The following is a 16,241-nucleotide window of genomic DNA, read 5'->3' as shown; positions in this document are numbered from 1 at the left end:
GAAAGATGATGTAGAAAGTTTTCGTTCTGTGGGGTATAGCAGTTGACAACAGAAGGAAGAAGGGTTTGTGAGGGTAGAAGAGATGACACAAACTGTCAGGATGTCAATATGTTCTCAGCATTTTTAAGTACGTGATTCATTAGGTAGTGATTCAGCATTTACATTATAAGAAATCACCTGGTACTATCTTCTCCCCCACATACAAATGAGTTACTTTAATATGTATGTATGCAGATTTATATAAATATTTATTCCATAAAAGTTTTATGTGAAAGAAAATAACATGTTATTTCCCTATGTTCATAAATTCACAAAATCTCTTTATGGTCAAAGATTTCTTTTACAACTAGAAAGACAAGAAATAGAAATTACATTAAGTACCTAATAACCATGCAACAAACCAGTAAAAAGACAAAGAAAAATGCTAAATTCCCTTGATTCTTTGAGAAAAAGACATTAATAGAAATGAATAAGGAATAGAGGTTTATTTTTCTTGGATACTTTGTAATTTAAGTTGTTTTGCCTTTTCTTGAGAAAAAATGGGGGAGATATTTAATCTCAAAAGATTGAATTTGAACGGGGCAGTGGCGATGAAGAAAAATAATTCACACCCCACCCTCTCACCAATCATCAATAAACACGATTGAAGTGGCTTCTTGTAAGAAAAAGCTCTAAAAATTTAGAACTGAGAAAATTTAAACCTGATGTTTCCATTTCCTTCCAACTTCTCCTGTGTCTGTTGCAACACTTGACTTTTCTTCTGCATCTGTGCCTGTGGATTACTGGATTGCTGGCACCATGGGCTCCCTGACTATTCCTCTTGGGATTATGAGGCCCACTCGGGGCATGGCTGAAACTGAGCTCACCCCTACCCTTCCCCTCTCTTGGCCCCAGTTGCTCCCTCTCTGTACATCCTCACTTCTGTCAAAATTATTATCAATTCTCCTGTCATACAAGCTCGAAAGAAACCTCAGTGAACCCTACCAACTCTTTCTTTCCTACCAAATTTAGCCTGCTCCCAATCCTCTTGATTCCCCCTTTATAATGTTCACACTTATCCTGTTTCTCTCCCTCTCTTCCACTCCCACCCACCCATTCTGAGCTCTCTGCAGGGAATAGTGGTTAGAGCAGGGGCTTCAAATTCAGATACCTAGACTGCACTGCCAGCTCTGAAGCCTCCTAGCTGGGTAACTTTCAGTGGTGAAGTGTCTGAACCTCAACGTCATCATTTTATTTCTAAACTGGGCATAACAACATTGCCCACAGAATTGTTATGTGGATAAGATAGCATATTCAAAATGCTTAGCACCGTGTCCCATACAATGCTCACAGTGACACACAGAAATGCAGTCACTAGAGTGATTATAACAGTTCTTATGTGAGAGGAACACTTACAGTGTAGCTTCAACTTTCATTTTCCCCTTATATACAAATATTCACTCTCATCTATAATCTTGTATTCAAAATTCTATTTTACTTTCTCACATATAATCTTTATTGTTTTTAACGAATGATTCATCCTCTGCTCCAGATGAGAAAGAACCCTGTGGAAAGAGAAAAGCAAGAAGTATTTCCTTCCACATTGACCGTGTAGGGGTAGTGGTGAAATTTATTCCTTTGTGCAAATGTCAGGAAAATAGAGAAGGCTCTGTCCTTTCTCCCACAGTAGTGTTTATATATCCCATTTAAGTTTCTAGGGTGCTTTCACATTTGTCATTTCTCTGAACCCTAGTGTTATGGATCAAATTGTGTCCCAGCTCCAAATTCTTACGTTAAAGTCTAAAACCCCAATACCTCAGAATGTGATATTATTTGGAAATCGAGTCATGCATATATAATTAGTTATGGTGACGTGATTCTGGAGTAGAGTGGGCCCCTAATCCAAGATGACCAGAGTCCTTATGAGAAGGGGAAATCTGGACACAGATGCACACACTAGGAGAACATCATGTGAGCATGAAATCATGGGTAATGCAGAAGTCAAGGAACACCAAAGATGGCCAACAAACTACCAGATGCTACAGAGAGGCATGGAACAGATTCCTCTTCACACCTCAGAGGAAGCATGGCCTTGTTGACACCTTGACATCAGATTTCTAGCCTGAAGAACTATGAGATGATAAATTCCCATTGTTTTAAGCCACTCAGTTTGTGGTAGTCTGTTACGGCAACTAGCAAATTAATATACCTGCAAAGATGCTATGAGACAGAGCAGATGGTGACTCTCAAGCTGGCTAGGGTCTGGTGGATGGGACCAGACAAGGTGAGAGCAATGAGTGGTGCCAGGCATGTCATGGGACCAGGTTGGATCCTTATGTAGCACCTCTGTTTCCTTCTCTGCTCACGTCTGGCAAGGAAGGGACTAGGAGGTTAGATTAGAAAAGGAGGTTTGAGTTAGCCTCTGAAAAGCCTGAAAGTTCGGGTAGCTACATCCCCATTTGCTGAAGGTTCATCTTACTATAAGGGAGGGGAGTTCTACAGGGATGTTAAAGAGTGGAAGGTTTCTTGCTCCCAGCCCAACCAGCCTGGGATGGTTTTTAGTTTGTAGAATTTTCCATCTAACACAATTTCCCAATACACTGGATCCTCATACTCAACCAACACACTCCCTGTTGCTTTTAATCCACAGGCCACAACAAATCATAATCATGCTTTTAAAAGCAAGAGGGTAAGTTTACCCATAACCATACCAATAGGTATAGAACATATGCCAGCACTGTCTTATTTTCTACTTCTGAGGCTTTTCCTCTTTAATTATGAATTTATGACAGTTTAATTGATAACTAAATTGCCTGGAAGTCTGATATCAAGATAAGTAAGGTTTTATTTTAATCATAAAATAATTCCTTTCAAATTTACCATCTGAAAAGCATGCAGGTCTTATCCCTTGGGAGCTAATTATGGTACCTTCATGATGATGAGAATGGCAGCTCAGCTTGACCCAGGAAACAGATCATGCCCTAGGTAATATAGACCATTTTTTTCCTCTATACAGACACTACATTCCCACAATGCTAACTACTTTTTCCCACAATACCAATGTGAAGACACCTGAAGATACCAGACAATCTGAAGACACCTTGTTTTCTCAATGCCTTCTTCACAGTCTTCATCTATACATCTCCATCTACCCTCCTCTTTTTTTTCTGAAAAAATGCCCATTTATCTTTTTATCAGCTGGATCATTTCTTTTTTCTGTGAAGCTTCCCCTGATCCACCCCTTCATCCCCCTCCTCCACCCTTACTCCCTAGACAGGCAAGACTGAGGGACTCTTTCTAGCCTCTCATATCACCAAGGAAAGAAATGGAAGCCGGGCAGATCTGGCCATGGAAGATCTGTAAGAGACCATGTCAAGGGTTTGCAGAGTGCTGAAGTATGTTAGGCTCAGTGAGGGTAGAGACTGGGAGACTTCTGTGGTGGTAGCATTTAGGACAGGGAGCAGATGAGGTGACAGAAAAGGAAAAGTGAGTCTAACATGACTCTGAGATTTTGATCCTGGCTGACTTAGGGCAGGTGTCACAAACTTGTTCTGTAAAGGTTCAGATACTAAATATTTTAGGCTCTGTGGGCCATAGAGTTTCTGTCACAACCACTCAACTCTGCCACTGTGGAACAAACACAGCCACAGACAATATATCGATGAAGTGTGACTATGTTGCAATAAAATTTAATTTACACAAACAGGTGGTAGATCAAATTCGGCTTGTGGGCTATTGTTGCAAACCCAACTGAGAGGATGGGGGTTTCGTTATCACAAATAGAGGCTCTAAGTGCTAAAGCCTGCAGATGAGGACAAACTGGCAGAGGTGGGACTCAGATGAATTTGGATGAGCCGAGTCTGAGATGCCGGCATGATTTCAATATGAAAGGGTCCAGTTTGGAACAGACAACTGAAAAAATCAAGATGGACACAAGGCTGACGTATTAGTTTTACTTTAAAATAATTTCTATAGGAGATAATGTATATGAAGCATTTAAAAGATATGAAGTTATTTTTGTTACAGTTTCCAGAATTCAACTTTCATGTGCAAGTCATTTGAAGAAGGCCTGCAGTTTGAGACTAGCAAATAAGGAGTCAGGGGGCCCCCTTAATGTCACTGATTGGTCAACATAGGACTCTAAAATAGTAAGTCTCCTGTGGCAACTTGAAAACAAGCCAAATAAAAAACAAAACCTGTTCTTTCCCCTGTTTCCTCTATCCTCCTTAGCAGTAACCTAAGCTAGGGTCATAGGGATTACCTGAAATTTCTTATTCTCCTTTCGAATACTCCTTCTATTCATTTGGCTTACTTCATATTTTTAGTATTTCAGATGCTGATCTTTCCTCTTCATTGCCGCTGCCTTACTTTTAGGCTCCCATTAGTTTTTGCCTGAATCACTACAATAATCATTCTCCTAATCCTTGACCTTATCTTATACTACTACTAATATTATTATAATATTATTAAATACTAATAATCCCTATACTAACACTCACTCTTGCATTCTCTGTGCTGGGTTTACCATTGATTTCAGAGATGCACTTGAAGAATGTGTGTTTCCCTTCTCTATAAGACGCTATTGGTCCAAAGAATCTGCTTCCAAAGGGAGAAGGCTTTCATGAGGGAAAATAACTGGTTCTTCCTGGTCACTTTTGCTCCCTTGTATCAAGACCAGTAGTTAGGCAAGGAAGAAGCACCGTCCCAACAGAAATAATTGACCCTAATGACCAGGAGACAGTAGGGATGTTTGTTACACACTGGGAACAGGGAGAATATATTTGGCACTCAGATGATTCACTGTGGTGTCTCTTGCTTCTCTCCTAATTTTGATAATAAATGGACAAATGCAGAAGCAGGTTTGTCCAATTGTGACAATAAATGGACAAGTACAGAAGTTGCACTTCTAAACTTAAGGATGAGAGTCAGGGTCACCCCCTCAGGTAATCCCCTTAGACTAGCAGAGGTACTAGACTAGCAGAGAATAAGAATAATCTAGAATGGGTAGTCAAACAAAAAGATGATAAGAATTAGTTGCAACTCTGAGACTAGCTATAATCATGGAGACTCCAGTTTTATTCTGCTAACTTTTCTTATGTTAAGTCTTCCTGGAAAAGAGACGAACCAGAATCCTGGAAGAGTTCTTCTCAGTGGGGATGAAGCAAGCAGATCTGAGTGATGTAGGGGGTGAACTCTAGTGGATGCTGAGGTGCACAGCCTAGGTCCCCTCTGCAGGACCAAGGCCCCCACACTCCTGCCTGACAGGAATGTTGCCTGTTGACTGCTCCAAGCTGGGGCCTTCCTCAGGGTATAAAACCTAGCCCCTGTTTTAGTTTGGGATATAGCTAAAGAACTAAACCAGCCCAAGGGCTCCTGTGGGAGTGGCTGATGCCTCTGTTGCAAACTCATCAGTTCAACTTCTTCCCCTGCCCAGTCCTGCTTCCCTTACTCCCTTATGAGTACTGTTCCTGAAGACACTCCACAATAAGCCACCCACTTGCAAATCCCATCCCAGCGTCTCTTCCCCTGGGGTCCCAACCTATGACATCAATATTACAACATTTTCCAAGTGGGTAGGTACCATTTCAAGTCTTGGAATTAAGTACGCACATTTTTTATTAATAAAAACTGTGTTCTTGATTCTTTGAAAGTTCAGAACCTACAATGCTTCCTATCTACGGCAGCCTCTCTGCTCACAGGCCCAACTAGTTCAGTCACTGTTCATGGCACCTCCTCAGGCACATCATTTAAATTCTTTGGCCTCATTTTAAGCCAGCCAGGAAATTGAGCCCAAACTCTAGCCTGGAGACCTTTGAAAATCATGTTAGAGCCATATTAATTCAATTTCTATTACTTTGGTTATATTTTATGATATATTTAAAACTGTCACTTTTTAATCATCCTGATTTTCATTGTTAAAAGATGAATGATGTACTCTAACCTGATTCAATCAGCTGGACCCAATATGTGAGATGAAAGCCATGTAATGTTGAAAACGCTGCTGACCAAATAAAATTTTCCAGGATACAAAACAAGTAGGTTAAGGAGGTCAATATTTTGCTTCATGGTCACTTTACTGCAATCGTCAGTGATGAAGATAAATGTAGTCTGAAATTGTGTCCATGTTACGTAGTCAGTCAATACATCCTAATATGGAGGAAGTGCACTTATAAGGTGAATATGACCTTTGGCATTTGATGGTGTTTCAAAGTACTTCCAAGTAAGACTGTCTATTTAATTTGTGGAACTCAGTGCAAAAGGAAAACACAGGGCTCTTATTGAAGAATTCTCAAGAATCTTTAAGATAACGACAGTAGAGCATTAAAACCAGCACAAAGCCCTTCTAAGCCAGGGGCTCTGTGCAGATGCAGAGGTCTCATGTCCATGAAGCCAGCTCGGGCCCTAACTTTATGATTCACTTAATTTGTTCTAGAATTTTATTTGATATTTGACAAAGTAAACACGTACTGGAGGGGAGAATATAACTGTAACCAAGAAAGGAGGTAAGCACATTTTATCATATTATTGTCTAAATAACTGCTATGGAAAATAGCATTGTATTTTTTAAAATTTATTTATTGATTCTGAGAGAAACACAGAGAGAGTAGCAGGGAGGGGCAGAGAGAGAGGGAGAGAGAGAATCCCAAGCAGGCTCCATGCTGTCAGCACAGAGCCCAGTGTGGGCTTGAATCCACTAACTGTGAGATCATGACCTGAGCCGAAATCAAGAGTCAGATGTTTAACTGACTGAGCCAGCTAGGCACCCCATAACATTATAATATTTTTTAAAAATGTTTCATTTAATATTTTTAACTGTTAATTACTCAAAATCTCAAAAATCAAATTAGTAATACGTTTCATGGATATGTAGGATTTTAAGGTTTAAAAGGCAATTGGTCTGCAGATACTTACTTTGGAGAAGGAAGAAATTATCAAATTTTTCCTTTTATGTAAATGAGCCTATGAAATGAGCCTATATTGTACTTTCTACTGAGAAAAAATTATTTAGGAAATATTTGTCTTTCTGTGTCTGGGTTATTTATTTCACTTAGCATAATGTCCTCCAGTTTCATCCATTTTGTTGCAAAGGGCAAGACATCCTTTTTTGTTGAGAGATTTTATCATGAATGGATGTTGAATTTTTTCAAATGCTTTTTCTACATCTATTAAAATGATCATACGATTTTAATTCTTCATTTGTTTATGTGGTATATCACTTTTACTGATTTGCCTATGTTGAACCATCCTTGCTTCTCAAGAATAAATCCCAATCGGTCATATGTATAACTCTTTCTAATGTGCTGTTGTATTCAGTTTGCTATTATTTTGTTGAGAATTTTTACATCAGGGATGCTGGCCTATAGTCATCTTTTCTTGCGGTGCATTTGTCTGGTTTTGGTACTGGGTGATGTTGATCTGACAAAATGAGTTTGGAAATATTCCCTCTTCTATTGTTTGGAAGAGTTTAAAAAGGATTCTTTTTTAAATGTTTGGATTAATTCACCTGTGAAAGCCTCTAGTCCTGAAATTTTCTTTTTAGGAGGTTTTGATTACCGATTCAACCTCCTTATTTGTTACTGATCTGTTCAGGCTTTCTATTTCTTCTTTGGTCAGTCCAGGTGGATATATGCTTCTGGAATTCATCCATTTCTTCTAAAGTGTCCAATTTATTTGTGTGTCATTGTTCATAATAGTCCTTTATGATCATTTTTATTTCTGTGGCATCAGTTATAATCTCTCCTCTCTCATTTCTGATTTTCTTTAAGTCTTTTCCCGTTATTTTCTTGATCAGTCTAGGTAAGGGCTTATTGACATTGCTTTTAGTTTCATTACTTTTAGTTTCACTGATTTTTTCTATTGTTTTTGTTGTTGTTGTTGTTGTTGTTGTTCTCTATTTCATTTATTGCTGTTCTAATCTTTGTTATCACCTTCCTTATGCTAACTTTGGGCAAGTTTTGGAGCTTCTTGGAAGGAAGGGACAAACAGAAAAAAATTACTTGAAGGTGATTTATACAGTGGGAAATTAGTGGCATATGAATTATATGCTCTTTGGAGGGTGAGGCCATTTGTAATTTGTGAAAACCCAGGAAATTTGTGCTGTTAGTTCCTTAAAATAGTTTTAAAAAGAAAAACTGGCCATATTTAACCAAGTATAATCTTCTCTGAGGAAGTACTCCAATCCCACTCTTACCCAGTGACATTTTCTGGCTCTGTTAATGTTTGGGCAGATGAAGAGGGAGTCACAATGACACAATAAATTAATACACTTCCAAGAGACTCTTGTGAAATACTAAAGTATACTTCCAAACCAGAAAAGGCTACTTACACATTCTTCATGTTGATAATAGTATTTAATTTTTGAAACTTTTCTGAGGATCCAGAGGGATACTTTGTGAATTATACCTTATGAAATGAGAAAGATAATTCAGTTCTAATGGTTTTTACATAGCCAAGTGATGCATTTTCAAATTTGGCAACAATCTATAAATATTGTAATTCTCATGCTTGGATGATGATCAGTAATTAGAAGAAGGGAAGGCAGGAACACATGTCTCACTGAGGAGCTTTTCAAATGAGCAGATTCCCCATCTTCCGCCAGAAATTGTGACCACTGTGTCCAGAGAGTTGCATGTCCACATGCAACATGCATAGTAGATGATTCTCATGCAAATGGTCCACACTCTTAAATATACCAGAAGAAACTCTACCTGCTGGAATCAGTCCAAGGAGTATCTGTTTTGCTTTTCCATTCACTTTTTAGGTCAGTTAGCATGATTCCATCCTCTTCTTTAGAGCTATTGATTTAGAACATTCATGGGTGTGACCCCAAAAGAGATCATTTAAAAATGGTCCTGGGGGATTATAATAATCCATTGGTTTCCTACTGGATTTGGTATCCAGTGCCCCAGAACAGTGTTTGTCAAAGTTGATTCAAGAATCAATTGTATCAGCACCACCTTTGAGCTAGATAAAATGTAGATTTTGGGGCTCTATCTTTAGGCTCATGTACTCTGAGTTGAGACCTATAAAAATAATTTTTAACTAGCTCTGTCCCTGATGTCTGAGAATATCCCAGTAAACAGTTTGTTCCTGGTAAAGCAACAAAGGATCAAAACTACAGTAAAAATAGTTACAGGACTGGTTGTCCTACTAGGCATGTCAAAGATTCAGATCAGACAGAGCATGAAAACCAGCAGGATGCCAGCTTCACATTAGGCGGGTGTAAGAGAAATGGGCTTACTCAATAGTCTATAATTAAAGAATAAGGGAGAAATGGTGAGAATCAGCAAGAGGCATTCACAAGAGGACACAGAGGTCTCTCTGGGGAGTTCTAAGGACTGCAGTCTGAGCAGAAGAATGAATTCAAGAACTGCAGAGCTCACTTTCAGAGTTAGAGTTTAGTCATAGGATAATGAGATGATTTTTTTTTATTAACAGGTTTTACTTTCAGAAAAAAATTGAAAGTTTTACATTGGAAGTGTCCCCTACATTTTATGTTCAAATAGGAGGAAAAGTAATTATCTAGATCAAATTAAATAAACATAGATTTACCAGTTATAGAGTGAGCTCCTTTAGGGCAGAAATTGATCATTTTAATTTCCTTTCCTTATTTTCATTTTTAAAAAATTGTATTTAAATTCAAGTTAGTTAACATATGTAGAATTTAGTGATTCATCACTTACATATAACACCTGAGATATCTTCATTGTATTGTCTTAGGGCTCTTTGGTTTGAAAAATAGTCATTCAGGCTAACTTAAACAAAAGGAAATTTACTGTAGGAATGCTCATAGAGTGAAAACCAGATGAAATATACAAAAATGCAAGGGCTCAATGCTAGAGATGGAAGAGGCTCTAAATGCCTATAAACAGAAAACTTAAAGACTGTCACTCTGGTGCCCTGCCATTAGCAACACTCAGCTGCTCTCAACCTGTCTGGAGTGTTCTAGGTTTTCTGCTTTAAAATGAGTATTTTTTCCCTTTGATTTCCATTCAGTTTTTCAAACAGGGAATCTAACTGCCTAAGCCAATTGTTGGTCTGTTTTTCTCCAAGTTGGCCAACGTACGGATCAGGTTGCCAACATGGGTCTAATTTTTGCCATGGCAGAGGATGGGGACATGGAATTGGGATTCAGGCATATGCATCAAAATGACTACTTTGGAAGCAAGGGGTGTGGGGGACACAGATTCCTTTAAAATACAGAAGGTAGGCAGCAGACAGGCAGAGTAAACATGTTTGGGACCTTCCTCTTTTTACGTGAATCACTTAATGTCAGCATTAGCTTTTACCTGGGAGCATGATAATTTTGCTTGACCTTTCATGTTGGGGCACATAAGCAAAACAGGCAGAATGGCCTGGCTAGAAATTCAGGGAAAGGGCTGGAACCCTGATAGCTAGACAGGACACTGTCTGGTGGCTGAGACTTAGGAAGACAGAGCTCATTGTTTTGGCCTATATTTCAACAAATTTGTATACCTTGGAATTAGGTCTACACAAACAAATTGATAGGTTTCTACCTTACTTTTCATTTCAATCTTTTGTGGAATTCAGGTAAGTATGTGTGATTTCAGACTATGCTTCAGTACCTTTCTGCCAACTGCAACACTACTGACTTCGAGATTTCAAATCTTGCTAAAATTACAATGACTTCTTTATGGATACATCTCAGGAGATCTATATAATTTTCTCTTCCTCGCTTTGGTAGTTGGTTGGAAAAAGTCCAAGGTATGCCACAATTTCCATGTCTCAGTATGACAGATGTTTTTGTTTGTTGGTTTGCTGGTTTGTTTGTTGCTTATATTCTATAGTCATAGTCAATCCTTTTGAGACTTAGCAAAGGTCAATTTTATTTAGACTTGTAAAAATGTGAGGCATTACAGTCATTGGTCTTCCCTTATGACAACTAATTTTCCACTTCTTTCATCACAAGAAATCCTAATCTGTAGGGAATAAGTTTAGGAATCCCCTGGGCTTACACCAATGGGGTAACAAGGCATAAAGAAGTACAAAGTCATAGGATGCTCACACCTAAGTGTGGGTAAACAAGATTAGCACACCAGAATGGGGAAGTGAAAAGGCACCGAGAATAGGGAGGTGCAAAGGCACCCCAGAATAGAGAGGGGGTGCAGAGGCCCCAGAATATAGGGGGGGGGGGCAAAAGCCCCCAATACAAAGGTATATGAGGTAAGCAAGATTCAGGGCGAAAACAACCCCCCAATTTAGTACTATAGCAGAAAGCTGCTTTCACAGGAAGGAAGGACCAAATTAGGTAAGCAGGTAAATAGGGCTATAGACCACACGCTGAGGGGCGGTTGATGCTCCCCAGAGTGGAGCAGACTAACAAAAGAAAAGATGCCTTGTTAACCCTGAGGTTATTCCCCTTACCTGTCTTATCCCCTAGGCTAGCTAAGATAAACAGACACAGCACCTCCTGTCTGCCTTTAACAACCATCTGCCCGGTGCCAGGATTTTGTTTTATATTAACCCAAACCCCAAACACCATATATCTTCAAAAGCCCCCTTTTCCCTCATGCCCATGGTCTCTTTGTGCATGCCCATCACGTTTGTAAGCCTTCTGATCCTAATAAAACCGGGGCAATGACACTTACTCAGGGCTCTTGTCTTCTCCTGGACCTGAGCCATCTCTCACTTTTCATCCTGCATCCCACTGTTTTGCTGGCCAAAAGAGAACTTCAGACTTAGAGTCTACGACACTAATCCTACATTTTGTATGCCTTTGAGAAATATCAGTGACTGGCTTTCTGAGGCTAAATTAGAAGAATAATTATTAAATTATTAATTAATGTATATTAAATAAATATATAAATTAATAATGATTAAATTATATCAAATATTTTCAATAATGAAGAAAGGAAAAAATATGGCTAAAAGGGTAAAGGTGAAACATCTAGAAGTAAAAACATTGCATCATATGTCCAGGAACCAGAGTCTAGTCCCAGCTGTGACATTAACTCTGTCTTCTTGGACAAAGTCGCCTAAAACTCTTGAAAAATTAAGGAGTTACATTCGTTCTGTAAACTATACAGTATGAGAAGTTATTTTGGGAATATATATGCATATATATATGTATTTATGTGTATATATAAAGAGTATGTCTATATGTATATGTGTGTACGTGCATATTTAATATATATGTAATATTATCTAGGTAATATATATTACATATATAAAATACATATGCAATGTATTAAAATGCAATGTGTTATATTTAATATATATTACATATGTAATCATATATGTAACATATTGTTTATATATACAAAGAAAACTCAAATTTTCTATATGATTTCTTTGTAAGCTCAAGCTCCCTCTTTGGAAAACCCAGGACTATGTGCTAAGGACTTTGAATTCAGTCAACAGTCAATGTCAATTAATCTATCCATCCATCCATCCATCCATCCATCCCCCCATCCATCCACTTAGTGTTCCTCAAACTCTAAGGTGCTAGATAGTGACACGGTAAGGTTTGATATGTAAAAGGAGAGGAAATAAATCATTCCAACTCTATTTTGTTATTGTTTGTTTGTTTGTTCCTTACTTTAAGTCCTGGGTTTCATTTTATGGAAGGAATTGAGGCAATGTGTCCCTTAAAGCAAGTAGCATGTATCCTTATCTATCCCTAAGAACTACTGGGGTACTCAAAGATATTTGAAAGCATGAATAGGTGAACATATGTGTGAATGTACTTCAGAGACCAAAATGCTAGAAATTTCTCTATGATCTATGCCTTTTGAAGAGCTCCTGTCCAAAGTTTACTATGACTGACAAAACCAGGGACTTGAAGAATGGAATATTTCTCATTCCTCTTTTGTTCAGATTTTACTATGTTTGTGCAGTGGAGGACATTGGAGAGCAGAGAAAGAAGAGGAAAATGGAGGGAAGAATTGAGAAAACATTTTGGAATGTTGTATGCATGGTCAAAAGAGGTCAAAAATTAACCCAGATGGTGCATCAGAATGGCATTACCACTAGCTCTCTCAAGCCCTCCACCCCCACCCCCCCTTCAAACCCAAATCTCTTCTCTTAAGAATAATGAAAATGTTATACTGATGACATGGATGAATACTAATCCATGTGAAATATCAATTTTGTAAAGATAATTTAGAAATAAAAATTATTCTATCCAAATTCCTCATTCCTGTGGCTAGTCAAACTTTCCCTAGATTTAAATAATAGCAAAGGAGAGAGCAATATTCATAGTTGACTTTGTCATTGTGGGAACACAAGCAACCTCAGCCTGAAGGATGCTGAGACTTCAGAGGCAAGCAGGCAAAGAAAGGAGCATATGTTAGGACAAGCTGGCATAAGAGAACTGGAGAGAAATGTAAACCAGGCTACTTGTGGTTGTCTTTGCAAAGGCATTTAGATTTTAAGTCGTTTTTTATTGCAGCTAGCATCCAATTACAGTGACGTGGCCATGGGAGCTTAAGGACCAAGCACTGCCACTTTATTTTTTTATTGTTGCCTATGTGTTATAAAATGGGTGAGTTTAATGCCTAGATCTTTGAGTATATGATTTCTTCTGGAGGCATGATAATCTCACATCCTTTCATAAATGCCATCTAGTCATCCTCATGTGGGCGCTCAGTGAAAGTCTATAACATTATAAGAAATGGAGTTAAATAAAATGCATTTGAATTTTAAAAGCTGCCCTTTATTGCCCATGAAATACCCAGAGGTCTCCTTTTAGCACAAGAAGTCTCTTTTACACTTATGGACAATGGTAGCTATTGCAGACCATTATAGAGTTAAGTTAGCACTTAGGTAAAATTTGGTCATTTTATAAAATCCTAAGGAGTCTATGATGTTTCCGGTTGTCAGAAAAGGTTCTGAAAAGTTATCTATGTTGCTGACACCATGCACGTAAAATTAGGTCCTGAAATGTAGCTTGGACTCGTTCCAAACTGAAATCTTTTCAAAGGTGAAAACACAGGAAGAAGGGATCAAATCAAAGAGTAACCAAATTTGACAACTGCCACAAAGAGAAAAATGGGAAAAGAAATGACACTTTGTGTTTGATCTTGATCATAACATGGAGAAGTTTCCTCCTAAAAAAAGTGGCTTGAATTCCCCCCTTTAATTGATTGGCAAATAGACAATGCTACACCTGTAAGCAGTCAGGTAATAAGAGCAATTAAAAACCAACCCTTCCATTTAAATAAGACCTTATCAAAACTTGCTACCAGAACTTCCCTTTTGAAACAATTCTTTTCAAAGGTTAATTTCAACTGACAGTTGGATATTTAGCATTCCTTTGTGGAAGTCATTTCAATTAAAAATAGGAATTTGTGCCTTAGGCCCAATTAACCCCCCCCCCCCCACCTTTCTAAATTACATCCATAGTAACAGGAACAGCTCTTTCTACCATGGAACATATTTAACCTAGTGTCAAATCCTGGTATAAATCTAACATAGTAATTCCAAAATTTTTCTGAGCCTCCTCTTTGAGAATCTGATGAGAGCAAAAGTAAGAATTCATATTTACACAACAACTTGTCAAAAGTTCAGCAAGTTAAAAAAAAACTTGAAGCCCTTCATAACTCAAATGAAAAATTCCTGAAATAGAGCCTTTGCACTAAAATGTCTAGATGCCCAGCTATACACATAAGCTATTGCTATTGAGTCAGTAGCAGATTCCTAAAAATGGAGTTGCAAAAGAGCTTAGCTATGTCTCATAAAATCTAAGATATTCCTGAAATCTGTTCAGTTTATTGTGCTCAAAGGAGTATCAAAATATTACACTGTTCCTTTGTTTTCATTTTTTTGTAATTTGAGGAACAACTTGTTGTGTTCATTCTGATACTCCAGTGAACCCTTCATGACACAATGTTACTGAAGCCATATCAAATTTGGCAGGTTTAGAGCATGATGATAAATGAGGGATATCCTCTGGCTACCCAATGAGGGTGTGTGAATCAGCAACACTGTATCATATGAACATTTGAGGTCACTGAACCCATCTTATAACCAAATCCAGGGATTCCCTCAAGAGTATTCCTTGACCTATAGTTTTCAAGCCTCTGCTGAGACACCCCAGTGAATCATTACTCCTCGAATGATTCATTGTATTTTGGCAGAGCAGAAAATATTAATAAAATTAATTAATAGTAATAAGGTAAATTTTATTCATTCATGTTGAGCTGAAATCTTCCTCCTAACTTCCATCCTATAACCTCCACATGAAAATAAGTGATGTATAATTTTCAAAAATACAAGATATGTTCTTTTGTGCTTGCTCCTTCTCTTTAAACTTCTCATAAAATTGTTTAATTTGCAATTACAGAATTCATTAAAGCAATGTTAGATATTGATCAGAAGATCATCATAGCAATGCATCACAAAGCTAGAGAGGGATACATTTTGGTAACATGCATGATGCTTAGGAGCATAGCCCCTGGGTTAGACCACCGTGTTTTGAATCCTAGCTCTGCCCCTTACTAGCTGTGTATGCTCCGATGAGTTACTTAACCACTCTGTGCCTCAGTAAGATGGAGGTCTTATTATCTACTTTACAGTGTTGGGAGGATCAAAAGAGCTATCTCTAAAATATCTAGAACAATGCCTTGCTTATAAAAATAATACTTTGGTTCACTGTGAAGAAAAATGTTAACAATCAGAAGAATATATTTCTTGGCACTAATAGAAATTTGAACAAAAACGAGACACCTGATTTTCAGGATTAAGTGTGCAGTCTTGCATCATGTACCAGTTTGAATTAAGACTGAATTAAGTCATCTGCTAAATTTAAGGCCTCAATTTAATTATAACTAATCCAAGGCAAATTCATGGAAGATTAGGCCTTTACCACTTTCACTGTAATGCTTTAAAATATGTAAGGATTGTGCCTTATATAGCTACAGTTCCATCTCATGTTTTAGGCATTCTTCATTTCCTTAGGTCTTATACTTAAGCCACTTTGTATCATTCAGACAGTGAAAAGTACCCATTGATGGAAAGAGTGATTTGTGAAGCCAATGAAGAGGAACAATAACAATGCACATACTTAAGGAAGCTCATGGTGTCTTCACATAGGAATGGTAAATGGCCTTCATCTGCTTACACCAGAAGGCCTGGCAGATATGAAATTAAGTGCTGTGAAAAAAAAAAATAAATCTTTATTTCTTTAAGAATACTCCATAATTCACCAACTTTGCCACTGAGTTTGGCTTTTTTTTCCTTCTGAGAACACAAAAGTAGCAATAACAACAATAATAAAAGGTATTCTTAACTGTCCTCCTTTT

At 37.9% G+C, this 16,241-nt stretch overlaps 1 long non-coding RNA gene across 1 annotated transcript; it reads left to right on the top strand.

Moving 5' to 3' along the window:
- Positions 1-2,371: 2,371 nt before the first annotated feature.
- Positions 2,372-13,475, top strand: LOC121044219 (uncharacterized). The gene is made up of 3 exons (XR_005797207.1): positions 2,372-2,964; positions 6,413-6,482; positions 12,817-13,475. It is a non-coding gene; the product is annotated as an uncharacterized LOC121044219 (long non-coding RNA).
- The last annotated feature ends 2,766 nt before the right edge of the window (positions 13,476-16,241 follow it).

This window comes from Herpailurus yagouaroundi, unplaced genomic scaffold (assembly GCF_014898765.1).
Source record: "Herpailurus yagouaroundi ecotype Mexico unplaced genomic scaffold, PumYag 29, whole genome shotgun sequence".
NCBI lineage: Eukaryota > Metazoa > Chordata > Mammalia > Carnivora > Felidae > Herpailurus > Herpailurus yagouaroundi.
This window is presented reverse-complemented; position numbering and strand designations above follow the sequence as displayed.